Genomic DNA, 14,573 nt, shown 5'->3' on the forward strand with positions numbered 1-14,573 from the left:
GTACGCTGGCTTGGGCAGCACAACGCTGGCCTGGTGCTCCAGAATGTCGACGCCAACACAAAGATGACGGATCTGGAGGCGCGTCGGCAGGCGCTGGTGGAGGAGTTGGCGCGGACCGCCGGTGAGCGCGACGTCCAGAGAGCTGCAGCAGAGCAGAAGGCTCAGGAAGCCGAAGCGCAAACCGCTGAGCTGCAGCTCACTAGGACGGCTCTCGAGCAGAGGGAAGCCGAGCTCCAGCGCAAGGAGGCCGATCTCCAAGGCATGGAGGCCGAGCTCCAGCGCGAGAAGGCAACCGTTGCCACGCTCACCGGGACCCTCGAGGAGAAGGGCAAAGCCCTCGAGGAAAAGGAGGTGGCCCTCCATAACGCGGAGGCCGCCCTCAAGGAGGAGAACTCCTTGTCTTCACTCGAGGAGGCCGCCTGAGTCCAGCGAGAAGAGGCGCAGAAGAACATTGTAGGTGAGTGCTCGAAAATTCAATGTTGTTGGATTCTAGTTTTTCGTAACTTATCTTTGTTCCCTTGATCAGAGCTGAGGCAGCGAGTAGCAGACGAGACTGCGGCGAAGGAGGTGGTCAACACCGCGCTCATGGCGGTGCAGGCGGAGTACGCTGACCTGGAGCGAACCGCCGTGAGCGTGTGCCAGGAGCTCGAGGGGGAGGGCGCCGTCTCTGGTAGCTCGGGGATCAGCCGCCTGCGAGCGCTAGGTGGCCGGATCGCAGAGCATGCCAAGAGCACCTTCCGCCTCGGTGTCCTGCGAGCTCTAGCCGTGGCCTCGACGCACTATATCATGGATCTCCAGAGGGTGTCGTCGGGGTACGTCGTCCCGAACGACGCCGATGCAGACGCTACGTTAGCTATCATGGACGACGCTGACGCAGCCGCCGAGGAGTTTGCCACTGCCTTAGCCGAGAAGCTCGAAGCTGACATCCCCCCGATAGCCGAGTTCGATGCTGTTGTAGATCCACCAAGGGGGATGATAACCTGTAGGGAAACTGGGCCTCAGAGCCCATGTAATGAATGAGTACTTGTCATGATTTGTACTTTGTAATTGTATCTATGAGTTTAAGAAATTTGTTATTTGTTAAATCGACAGTGTGGCCCATCGAGGCCTTGTGTATTCGAGCCTTCGTTTTCTCTACTCTACTTTCGTGTTCTCGTATGTGACTTAGATAAACTTCTGTGAGGAATTTCGCGTTCATAAGCAATATAGGCGTGGGGTGGTGAGGGGGGTGCCGTATCCCGGAGGCGTAGGCGGCCCCACGACTCGGTCGGCCCCGTACCGTAGTTGCTTACGCCTCGCGTCTGTTTTTTCCAAGTGTACGAGAAGCTTAGAGACAGAAATTTTTTGAAAAAACATTGGCGATTTTTCGGGACGTTCGGGGGTTCCCCCCGTAGTAGCCCCCGAGGGAGGCTTGGCTTTGCCGAGGGTAAAGCCAAGCGTACCTCAGTGTTCGTGCGCATCCGAGCCCCCGAGGGTCCGGAAGGTTCCCAAAAAATAAACAAGTAAAGCATACTCCTTTATTATTTCGGGAAATCAAAAATACGAGTACAAACGATGTACAAATAGCTCGGAACTCTAAGGATAGAAGCGACGTAGCTGCTGTATGTTCCAAGCGTTGGTGAAGACTTCGCCATTTTCGTTCGTCAGTTTGTACGTGCCGGGCTTGAGCACCTCGGCGACGATGTATGGGCCTTCCCACAGTGGTGAGAGCTTGTGGCGGCCCCTGTTGTCTTGTCGAAGCCTCAGCACCAAGTCCCCTTTGTTGAGGTCTCGGCGCCGGACTCTCTTCGCTTGATATCTTCGCAAAGACTGCTAATAGCACGCAGAGTGTAGGAGTGCCACGTCTCAAGCCTCATCCACTTGATCCAGCGAGTCCTCGCGGGCTCGCTGGTTCTGCTGCTCTTGATAGGCTTTGAGCCTTGGTGACCCGTACTCCAGGTCTGTGGGGAGTATGGCCTCGGCGTCATAGATGAGGAAGAACGGGGTAAAGCACGTGGCTCTGCTTGGGATCGTCCTCAGGCTCCAAATGACCGAGGGTAGCTCTCCACCGTTGGTCCTCCAAAGATGAAGAAGGCATTCTCCACCGGGGGGAACTCGTCATCTCCACCTTTGTCGCCAGCATCCTTCTTCTTATCCTCGTCGTGATGCGCGACACAGTTGTAGTACTTCTTGAGCATTTCGCACTGCTCAAGGGTGTGGTTGACCGAGCCCTTGTGGTAAGGGCATGGTTTTTTCAGTATGTCGTCGAATAGGCCGCCACCACCTCGAGGGGGGCCTCGAGGTCCTTTGCGGTCCGGGGCGGCGACGAAGGCCTCGTCGGAGTCTTCGGCCTGCCCTGGTCCACGCTGGATTGGTGGGGCCTGCTTCTTCCCTTCCCCCCCCCCGCTTTTGTTTCTTAGCGGGGGCGTTGATCTTGGCGTTACCGCCCTCTGTGGGCGCATCTTCCTTGCGTTTGTTCGGCTTGTCGTCAAAAATTGCACCAACTGCCTCCTCGCTGGCGGCGTAGTTGGTGGTAGCGTCGAACAACTCGTTGGTGTTGGTGGGATGGCTTCGCGCAAGCTTGTGCACCAGGTTCCTACACGTCGTGCCCTCGAGGAAGGCGTTGATGACCTCGACGTGGGTGACGCTGGGGAGCTCGGTGCATTGCTTGGACAAGTGCCGCACGTAGTCGCGCAGGGACTCATTGGGCTTCTGACGACACCCTTTGAGGTCCCAGGAGTTCCCTGGGCGCACGTATGTGCCTTGGAAGTTGCCCACGAAGATCTGGACCAAGTCGGCCCAGTTGTGGATCTGGTCCGCGGGCAAGTGCTCGAGCCACGTTCGTGTGGCGCCAGCAAGGTGAAGGGGAAGGTTGCGGATGATAACCGCGTCTTCGGTCGCACCGCCCAGCTGGCACGCTAGGCGGTAATCGTTGAGCCAGACTGCGGGATCGGTTTCGCCCGAGTACTTGACGAGGGTGGTGGGTTGTCGAAAGCGCGAGGGAAAAGGAGCGGTCTGAATCTCCTGGCTGAACAACCGGGTGCCCGGAGGCTCCGGTGACTCGCCCCTGTCGTGCTCGGCGTCGAAGCGTCCACCCCGTCGAGGGGTGTACTTCCTGCCATTGATGATGTAGCGGGCGTCGCCATCGCCGGCATGCCCGCGCGTGTCGTGGAGTCGCTCCCTTGCGGGGGCCTTTTCGATGCGGTCGTGCACCGAGGGTGCCTTCGTGTCGTGCGCTACGGCTGCCTTTCCGTTCCCCTCTGGTGGAGTGTGCACCGAGGCCTCGTGGTCCTGGCGTGCAGTCCCACCAGGCTGCTTCGGGGCTATCGAGAGCATGCGAGACGCAGAGCTCTCGGCCTGCTGCACAGCAGCTTGCTCGATGAGCGCCTGTGCTTCGCGGCGCAGGTTGCGACCCGAAGTCGTCGACGGCTCGGGCATCGCTTGGAGTAGGTAGGCCGCAGCGACGAGTTTTTCGCCGGCTGTTTTCAATTCCGGTGGTTTGTCGACATTGTCATCTGCAAGGATCCGCTCCCGGGCAACGCGTGCCGCCGCCTGGGCATGTGCGCCATGCGCGGTGCGCTGTTGCTCGAGTGCGGTGTGTAGCTCCTGAGTCTGCCGACGCTGCTCGTCGAGCTTGGCTTGAATCTCCTTGAGCTGCGCCAGCTGTGCCTGCCACGCCGCCGAGCTCGACGAAGAAGAAGGGGCCACAGGCGGCGCCACCGGTTGGTTCGCCTGCGTGTCTGCCCCGCCATTCCCGTCGTCACCCGGAGCGTTGTGCTCTTGCCCCTCCGCGAGCTGGACCATGAAGCACTCCCGGGCGGGATCGTAATCCCCCTCGCTGGAGTCCTCGGAGCAGGTGAGGCAGTAAGCCGTCGCCAGCTGGAACGAGCGGAAAGTGTCGGGGTCGCGGACCCCGGAATAGTCCTCGGCCTCCTCTGCCGTGAAGTTGTCCATGAAGAAGTTGATGTCGTCGGCGATCGAGCTCGCCGTCTCGGGGTAGGAGTCGTTTAGAGATGATGCGATGAGGCTGAGGATCGTCAGGACATGATGACCCGGCAAATCCTCGTACTCGACGAAGTTGGTGCTGGATGAAGAAGCGTAGGACGCAGCGTTGCGCATCCCGATGGGGAAGGGTGACGCTGCAGTCGCGCCCCCCTGGGAGGCTCCAGGGCTGCAGTCGATGATGGTGCTGGCGCTGCCGACGCCGAAGCACGTGATGACGAAGCGGTGGCCCCGTCGGCCGCGACGCTGAGCCGTGACATGGCAACCTCAACCCACGTGGGGGAGATGAGGCGCGCCGCCCGGCGCCGCTCTGCGAACGCTTGTCGCGAATGCTGGCCCGAGCGCCTGTTGCGCCGGGCTGGTGAAGTTGATGTGTCCGGGTTGCTTCTGGGTGAGAGGAGCTCCATGACGTAACCATTGCCGGTTGCTCTGAACTCGAGACTCCCGAACCAGATCATGTATCCTGCTGGGAGCGGATCCGAGACGCCCATGGGGAATGGGTTCGATCTGCTCGCCATCCCTGGAGATCAAATGGGAACAAAAGAGAAAACGTCACGCAGCGATCCCCTACCTGGCGCGCCAACTGTCGGTGTCCTGACCCGCCGGTCCGGATCCCAACTAGTAATGTTGCGTGTTTCCTCGTCCCAGATGTTGATGCAAGAGGCTACACAGTAACGCACGGGTTTATCCTGGTTCCGGCCACGGGGCCGTACGTCCAGCAAAGGGGGTGTGCGAGGGCACTGTATTATCTTGCACCGGAGGTGCCTGTAGTAGGGGGTACAGGCGAGGCGAGAGAGGGAGGGAAGCTCCCAAATCTCTGCTAGAGGAGAAGTTGATTGAGGCAAGTGGCAATATCGGGTGCTGAGTGTTGTGTTCTATCGAGTGGTCAGATTGCGTGACGATGATCGCGAACGTCCCCTTTAAAGGAAGCCCGCCTCCTCCTTTTATAGTCACAAGGAGGGACGGTGTACATGCGCAGGGGAACGTGAAAGTCGTCGGTTTCCCCCGAATTGCGGGGGTGCAGTGGTCGAGCACTGTGGAAAGTACACTGTGGGGTATGGTGTCGGGCGTGGCAGTCGTCCTGGGTATCGTTCTTGTCTTGCGGAGATCGCACCGGCGTCCTGCCTGCCCCAGCAGTCAGCGTGGTCGTCACTGTAGGGTGTACAGTCCTCCAGATGTGGCATGGTGGTGCTCCACGAGCCCTGCAGGTCAGGGTCTTGCGTATATATGTGCGCCAGCGGTGATGGGGCGCGTGGCGGTCCCGGACCCCCTGGACGGAGTGCTGGTGCGTGCACTAAGGAGGTCCGGGAGTCACGTGGAGATCCCGGACCCCTCGAGGGGGGAGGTCCGGGCCTCCGGCTGCTAGCGCTGAGCGTCCCTCCTTGAGGGGCACGTGGCGACACCGGACCCCTTCCCAAGCAGGGGGCGGGTCCGGGACCATACATGTAGTGAGGTGGAGTCCGGACAGCCGGAGTTGGCAGAATTGTAACGGGAGCTGTGCCGAGCACGTCTCGTCCCGCGTCGCAGGTTCCACAGTGCTGTCACAGCGTCCGGGATGGCGGAGCAGTGACCGGAGTTGGCGGACGGGACACCGGTCACAGCCACTGTGGGGAATGGCGGCCTGACGCCGTCTGTCCTGTGCGCTGTGGAGGAGTGGTTGGCATTTAATGTCTCCGTACGACGGGCGGGTGAGCGGAAGGGCCGTTTGTCCTTTACGTCGACGGGTGGCCTCGAGCGAGGCGGAGATGATTGTTCTGCTCGAGGGTAGGTTCGCTATCCTCGAGCGAGGCGGGCGCAGTCGAGGGTCTCGATGGGAGCCATCGAGCGAGGCGGAGATCATCCCGCGGGTCCGAGGGGGGTGCGGATGGGTCGCGTGCCGGGCTTCTTTGAGTCTCTTTCTTTCTTCCAGATTGGGAATGAGGCCGTGGGCTCAGTTGCCTAATATGTGTTTGCGTTTTTAGGGTGGTTTTAGTACCCCGATTAGGGTATTCCTAATCGTGGTACCCGAAAGTTCCAATAAAAATCCATATAAGGACAATAGAAAAGAGAATGGAAACATATAATCATAAAAATATTTGAAGACAAGAGCCTAATTATTATATAGTTTGGCTCTTGTTACTTGACTTATAGGCAAACACTTAGTTCTATTATTAGCCTGGCTCTAACTCCGACGGCCCGTGCTTCAGGGATGGGGTTTGAGCTCGAATCGTCGGAACGGAGGAGGGCTTTCACCTTTGAGTGGAGAAGGTGGTAGCGGGACAACAAAATTGAGATAAAGTGCAATTGGGTGGTAATGGTAGGCTAAACGCGGAACGAAAGAACGTAAGAAAGAAGTAAGCGAAAAGGAAAAGAAAAACAAAAAAGGAAAGAAAACAAAACCGAGCGAAATGGATTTCCGGTTGAAATGGCCCAACAATTTAAGCCGGGCCCACTACCGGCCGAAAAACACTTGGAGGCGTGGGCTGTTGAGCCCCTATCGGAGTATAATTCGATGTGGGTTTGGTCACCCCGGCCCATAGTGCTACGAAAGCATTTTCTTGTGCTTTTTTTTTTGACACAGAATTTTCTTGTGCTAGTGGAGAGTCTGACTGAGCCCATCCAGATGTATGAAGGTCCAAGAAAACGATCTCCTGGGCTGGCCTGCATTGCTGGGCCATTCATTTTAATTTCTAGACGCAAATCTGGCTGTCAGCCCGTCTCACTAACACGTTCTTTTAGAGGAACCAATCTAACCCTTTTATCTTATCCTGGGCTTTGCTAGCGTGTGGACGTTCGAAACTTTTCCATCAGATGTTCCGTTGCAATCAAAACAAGATATCTGCAACATCAAAAATATATAGGTGTAACACTGAAAATAGGCGAAAAAACTAATTAGAGGTGCATTTAGTTCGCGATTTTTTTTGGATTTTGGTACTGTAGCATTTTATTGTTATTTGACAATTATTGTCCAATTATGACCTAATTAGGCTTAAAAGATTAGTCTCGTCATTTACAATTAAATTGTATAATTAATTATTTTTCAAATGCATTTAATGCTCCATGTATGTTTTCGAAGATTCGATGTGATAAATAATGTAGAAAACTTTTTGTGAACTAAACATGGCCTAGGTCATTTGACTCTCGTTCCCACCGCAACATAAACATCATATTGCATGCAACATTCACCATGGAATATAAAAAAATAATAATTGTAACATTAAAAATCAACTATTAAAATATATGTAGAAGCTTCTGATTTTTCTTCCCATCGAGACGTCTGTGTCTTAACATTCCCGTTTATTCCTTCGTCATCGAAGCCAACTTTGCTTATCACATGTCTTTTGGCCGCGCCATCACCCTGTTCTTTTTTTAGAGTTTCATCCCGAGTGCATCTTCCTGTGTTCTCCGTTGATCCGCACGCACTTTATCCAGCAGAACCAGGTCCACCACACCTCCTGTTCCCGCGCGCGCCAGATCACCCGGCCTCTCTCCTCGGCGCGCCCGCGGCCCGCCCCAGCCAGCTCGGCGGCGGGATCGGAAAGCGATCGCGGGCACTCCATGAGCGGCCTGCTCCGCGCTCATGTGGAGCAACAGGGCGCGCGCGTCGTCAGTGCGCAACAGTGTTGTAGCTGGAGCTCGATCATAAGCTCATATGCAAATAAAGTACACAGCTCGCCTGTTGCGGTGTAACGATCCGGTTCAGGATAACGATTAAGATCTACTCTATACGTTGAGTAGACCACACCTGCTAAATAACTCTCTTGCGCTTTCGTCCTCGCTTCGCGCAAAAGATTCGAACCGGAGTTATTAACTTCCCAGAGACCGGCTATTTAAACTGGTTCAACTCCCTTTCCGTTTCCATGGACTAAAAGAGCTGAGCCGCGGCGCTACAGTAGCGTGCACTGCAGTAACCCACGCGGCCCAGTCGCCCGTGGGCCGTGACATGCGGCGTAGTCGATTGCAGCGCCGTTGAACTCGATCCGGAAGTTCGGCGACGGCGTGCAACGCCTCCTTGCCTGACGAACAAGACCGCTGGTTGATTGATCGGTCGGGTAAGCTTGACGGCGCGCTGAACTTAGCTTAGCTTGTAGCCAGCTGTTGACGACGCCACAAGCGGGTGAAGAAAGCCGGTTGGAGTCTTCTTGGCAGACCTGGGATACAAAAGGCGCCAGCCGCGGTGCGCCACTGCAGCTAGCATGGGCGATGAGCAGCTTGGGCGCTGGCTGGCTCGGCTAACCACTCCACTGTACCGACCAATGGGACGCCTCGCACCGCATGTGCCGCTCTCGGTCGCGTGTACCACACAGCAGTACAGTCTACAGGAGTGTACATGCATGGGCATGGGCGCCGGGGGCGCCGCTCATTGCCCGGCCGGCGGATCTGGAACGCTGTGCGGCGGCCGGCGGCTGCTGTGCCTGTGCACGTGCTGCTCTGGACGACCGGACCACCGGTCCGGAGAGGCGTTGCCAGGGCGATGGCGATGTGCGCGCGCGCGCCCCAGCCTCGCCTCTACTTTCTGCATCTACCTTCCGGTCAGAACCTCAGGTGCGCGGGACGGGCCGACGGCAGTTACCCTTGGTCCACTAATGACATTGCTATGATGATGATGATGCACATAGTGTGGTCTGTGGTGGTAGTAAATTCTGTACGTGTAACGGCCACAATAACTCCATGTGTACCCATGTCGCTCCGGCCGTGTCTATTTATCGCGCGCGCGACTCCGTGCGGAGCTATCGCAGCTGTCCGTCTTCTACCTCCAGCCAGGGGAGTCGGGAGCGCCCGCCGGCGAGCTAGGGGAGGGGGAAGGGGCAGGATGTGCCCGGCGAGTGTGGTTGGTGGGGGAGCGGCCGTCGGCGAGGTCGCCGGCGGTCGGGGTGGTGGAGGGAGGCGGCGGCCTTAGGATACGGGGTTGCTGGGGGTGGCGGCGACGACGGTGGAAGACTCAATGGCCACCGGACATAGAAGAGAAGGTGAGGGGGGTAGGAATCGACTGGCGGTGGGCGGTGGTGTGTGAGCGGGCGGCGAGGCGGCACGGCAGAGCGCCGCCGGGCGGGGTGGTGGGTGCCGGCGGGCGGGCCAGGTCCCGAGCGGGGGCGTGGCGCCGGAGAGATTAGGGGAGGACGGGGATGCTGTAACATCCCAAAAATTCATCCAAATAAATTACTCGCTAAAAATATTTTTTTCAAAATCTTTTCACCACCTAGCTCGAATCTTTTACGGCGATTCGTCGCCCGGACATCAAACCCAATCCCCGTCCCGACACCGAAATCAGTCATCATTTAAACATTCCCTTTTCTCCTCGTTCCTCGTGCACGTCGCTTCTCGTCGACGCCACGCTCGGCTCGCGACCAACGCCGCGAACCCCGCCGGCGCCTTCTTTTCTTTTTCTCCTTTCTCCTCTTTTTCTTTTTCTCCTTTTCTTTTTCCCTTCTCCTTTCTTCCTTCTTCTCTTTTTTCCTTTCTGCTCCTTGCCCACGCACAGACTCGTGCCCACACGCTGCACGCGCGTCCCTGTGCCCCCACGCGCACCGCGCGCCTGGGATGCCCGGTGCACCGCTCGGCCCCTGCCCGACCCGTCTCGTCGTCCTGTGCCGGCCTCGCCGCTCGCACCGCCGTTCCGCGACGCCGAGCGCCATTAATGGCCGCCCGAGATGCTCGCCGGCCGGCCACCGCTGCCCCCTCCCCTCCACCGCCTCTCCTCGCCTATAAATAGGCCTCCACCACAGCCTTCCCCTCCACGAGCTCGCCCACCACCGCGCGCCCCCTCCCTCGCCCTGCAGCGCCGCAACCAGAGCCGCCACCGGCGACCTCCGCCCGCCGCCGTGGGCAGGCCGCCTCGCTCCGTCCCAACTCAAGGTGAGGAGCGGAATCGAACCCCCTCGCCTCCCTCTCCATTTTCCCCCACCTCCCGGCCTCCATAGCGCCCCAGGGCCGCCGGCCCCAAGGCCGCGCCCCTGCCCCCTCCTCTGTTCTTCCTGTCGAGAGGTAGAAGAAAGGGCTGTTTTGCCCTGAGCCCACTCCCTTTCCTCCTTTTCTGTTAAGAACCTCCCCCCCCAATCCCCACCTCTCTCTAATCCTTTTGCAAAGAAGCCCCCCTCCTTTATTCTTTAGGGAACTAGTCCCTCCACCATACAATGATAAATACGAGTAAACCCCTTCCCTTTTTAGTACAACCCAGATATTCCAGAAATTACAACCAAGTCCTTTCTTCTCCCAAAATTATTTACGAATAGGCCTCTGAATCCTTATTTAGCACGTAGCCACCTCTTTAACCTATCATTACATGCGCCAAAAATCCTCCAATTACCTCCAAACTTGACCACGCCACTTCCAACATTATGTCCACCATGCCATTAGAAAATCTCCCGAAAATAATCTTCCTACCTTCATTTCTTCATTCGAGCTCAACGGAAAAGTTTTTATTTCTTTTTCTTTATTGTTTACTTGTTTGTGTGCGCCGTAGATCATGGAGTGACCGAGGAGGAACCCGCCGACGAGCAGTACCGCGAGCAAGTGTGCGAGGAGCAGTACCGCGAGCTGGAGCCCGAGAACGAGTACCGCGAGCAGGAACTCCCGGAAGGTTTCGAAGACGGCAAGTTCAATCTCATCCTTTGATGCATATTTTGTCCCAGTTTTATAAACACAACCTATTGTCCTATTTTACAAAACTGCATATGCTTTTACTGCTAAAACCCGGTTGGATAGCCACCCCTTGATTTTTATAACCATTCCTTGATAACCTAAGTTTGTCTATAAATATGATTTTCTCTGTTTGGATGATAAACCCTGCTAAAATGCTTAGGACCCGGTTACTCATTACACTTCAAATATTATTACAAAGTGTTCTTAAAACAAAGAAAAGCGTGAGTATCAAAATGGGAAAAATGGGATTTTTTTGGGAAATAAAAGAAAGACATGCTTAGACGAGATGGATGGTAATTCCTGTGTGGAACGCCAAATGGTGTGCTCGTACCTGTGTGGTTGAGCAAGGTTGGGAGATGTCCATCTTGTCACAGTTAAGGACCAAGTTGATGTGACGTCTTGCCTAACCCAATCCATCGTGCAACCACTCGACCGTTGTATGTGGCAACGGCTTAGCATAAATCCCACTAGCTGGCCTGTTAGTCATCAGGAGAGCTGAGAGCAACGGGTGGCCAAGGAAACGGGATAGGATCTTGGTGACTTATGCCCCGGTTAGTCCTCGTTGGTAGGGTAACCCCTTGGTGGAGTCCGTGTTGGCGAGCTAGGCTCAGCTAAGGTGGGTAATGGTTTTGTTGGGATTCGCACCAGCACCAAGGTGATCGTGTTGCGGTACCCCACTTGTGGGTAAAGTGTACAACCTCTGCAGAGTATAAAACCTATTCGAATAGCCGTGCTCACTGTATTGAGCGGGTTATGGTTTAGTCACATAACTAGCATTTATCCTGGGGATGGTTGGGATGGCGTGAGTTGTTTTAAAAAGTGTCCGGCAGCAGTTCCGCGTGCTACGGCAGATGAGGAGTCCGATAGTAATTTTTAAAAAACTTGGATCTTGTGAGAATCAGCCACATTCTGTTACTCGGCTATGATAAAAATTGCTTTATGAAAACTCTTCTTTCAAAATAAACCCTTGCATAAAATTAGTTTTACCGCAAACTAACCGATAGCCCTATCCTTGATTAATCCTATGTATGAAATATGTGTTATCCCCCTCCGTGGGTGGGGTTGGACTTGCTGAGTATGTTTGTACTCACCATTGCTTAATTTTTACAGAGGAAGATCCAGAATTTATTTCCGAGAACGTTGAGTAGGGGTTCCGTTCTGCACCCAACCTTGCCTGTGGATAGGGTCACCCGCAGGAAGCTTCGTATAGCGCAAGACTCTGATGACCTCTACATGGTTCACGTTCTTGTTTGGGTTTTAGTTCTTGTCCTCGCGATAGTGGCGCTTCATTGCCCATTACTGCGTAGAGTTGTACGGTGATGTACCATCTGATGTAATAAATGTGTTATCAGCCTCTTGGGACTGATATTTGTACCACATTTGAGTCAACTCTTATGAGGGAACGCTTCAGATACGCCGGTGGTGGTTGGCGGGCAGACGGCGCGGCGGCGACGGCCGGGCGGAGGACGAAGGGGCGGGGGCGGAGGACACGGGGCGGGTTGGAGAAAATAAACGGTGCTTCTGCGATGGCATTCAGGGAAATCGCATAAAGCGATGAATAGACACCCCGACCCCTCTCCCTACCCATCCCCGCGTGAATTCGGACATGCCTGCACCGCGACGTGCACGGTGAGCGGTCGGCAATTCTTGTTGCTTGCTTGTACCTGCTGTTGTATGCAGCCACGTAAATTGAAAAATGCCCCCAACAGCAGTTCGAAGCGAGGATCTACAACAATCACAGCATGCAGTGCTCTAACTGCCGAGGATTTACCACTAGCACGAGCTTTTGACTGACAAGTAGCCCGTACATCCATGTGATGAGAGCGGTAACGTTATGCTACGACTAGTATGGTTTGGTTCCTATTAAGTCACCTACTTATCTGAAAAGTTAAATAAGTGATTTATTTTGCCAAACAGCAATAGCTTATTAAGTCATGGGACTTATAAACCAAAAGTTGGTCCACCCCTGCTTAAAGCTTATAAATTACCCCCTCTCCCCCTTTTCCACGTGGGATCCACACCTTTCCGTGTGGGACCCACACCTAACCCTATCAGCATCCGACCCTGTGTTAGAAGGCGAGCCGGAAGCGGAAGTTGGCGAGGAGCACACGGTAGAGGCAGCGGGAGGTGGCGCATGGGGCGGAGGTCGGGACGCAGAAGCCAAGGGGCCGAGGGAGACGCCGTCGCCGCTGCCGCCGAGCTCGAGGGAGGGGGACGCCGCCCTGCTCGCCTGCCGCATCGAGGACGGCCGCTGCGTCGCGCCTTGCTCGCATGCCGCCATTGTAGACCTCCATGGAAGGTTGGGTCGCCGCCGCGATTCGTCAATGGAGGCCAACTCTGACGGCGGTGGTCCTACTCCGGGGTTGGAGTCGTCGTTCGAGTCGAGGCCGAGGAGGAGGAGCGTGGCGGCGAAGTGAGCGCTGAGGAGGAGGGGCGGGGGCGTCATAGAGGGGAGGGGACAGTGAGGAGAAGGGGCAGGGCGTCATAATTTATAAATCATCTACAACTAAATAGGAAGAGTTTATAAGTCACTAGTTTTTAGCCACCTAATTTATAGTAACCAAACAGTATCTCAAGTTTGAAGTTTTCACCAAGAAATAAAAGTTCGGTGAGGGGAAATTTTCGGTGTCCGGTGTTATATATGTAGCAGAAAATTCTGCGAGTGGGCAGAGCGCAGAGAAACTACGCGCTGTATGCTTTCAGGTTAGGTTCAGGACTCCGTGCTGGGAGTCTGGGACGTACTCTGCTGGCCGGTGCTGGGACACCGCGAGACGCGCTGCCACGCCAAGTCCGCCATGACCGCGTGCACCGGTGTGCGGTCACTGCCGGGCTGGGACCCGGAAATCTTTTATGGCTCCGAGGTGGATCGAGGTGGGGGGGGGGGGGGGGTGGGGAGGGGGGTGCAGGGGGCTCGCCGCTGGCGGCCGGGGCGGGTAGTGGCTGCGCCTGCTTTTTGGTTGGTGGTACATGTCAGCTGCATGCAGACTCGCTGTGCTCGTGGAGCGAGCGATGAGCATGCGTCGCGTGCGAACTCGGTGCGGGTGGCCGCCTGGCCGGCGGAGGGAGGCGACACCGAGACGCAATTGCTGCTGAGCTTGGCGATCGCTCCCGGTCGCGGCCGGCCAGGGTTCCCGTTGCTTGATTGCTTCCAACGTCTCTTGCAGGGTTGCAGCCCTGCAGGAATGCAAAGCCTTCCCTCCCCCCTCCCCTGGCGGAAAGCGAGCAAGCATCGGGGAGCGGGGCGCTGCGCCCACTCGACTTACGTCCGATGCCACACGACATACGACATGAACAGTTCTCCCGCAACAATTCAGTGCCAATTTCTTTTTTTTTTGGTTTCTCATAGCACAAATATTCTCTTGACCCAAATTTTACATGCACATGGATGGACGAGTGCTTCCTCTATCTTTCCATATTTTTTTCTTAATTCTTCATGCACTGATTTAGATGCTACATTATTTGACAACACGGTAACAATTAAGAGGTCGGTAACATACAATATTTTTTTTAGAGGGGTAACATACAAGATGCCCGGACGGACCCAATGGTCCAGCCGCCTCCACATTGCTGCGCCTGCAGCCCTGGACTGATTCATCAGCAGATGATCCTATCGCTCATACTATATATGTACCTTCTTACTCCCGAAGGAAAAGGAGAGCATCCATCACTAGCCGTTTCCTCGCTTGCCGCGTGGCTTCCGTGCTGTGCTGGTGCCCAATCGCACCATTGCGTGCTGTCTCTCTCGTGTTGTTAGCCACGTGTTCAGTTGCGTGCTTCTGACGCAGGAGGCCTGAGCCTGACACGGTGGGAAAGGGGATCGGTCTTGTGTAGACCTGATTATCTATCCGGTCGGGCCGGGTTCGGGTCGGGTCACTTCGGATTTCGGGTCAAAAAAATGTTGGCCCATGCTCGGCCCATGACATGATCAGGTCAGGTCGGGTTCGGGTTGGGTCGGGTTGGCCTGCAATTTT

The sequence above is a fragment of the Panicum virgatum genome, chromosome 5N, assembly GCF_016808335.1.
Source record: "Panicum virgatum strain AP13 chromosome 5N, P.virgatum_v5, whole genome shotgun sequence".
In the NCBI taxonomy this organism is placed as follows: Eukaryota; Viridiplantae; Streptophyta; class Magnoliopsida; order Poales; family Poaceae; genus Panicum; species Panicum virgatum.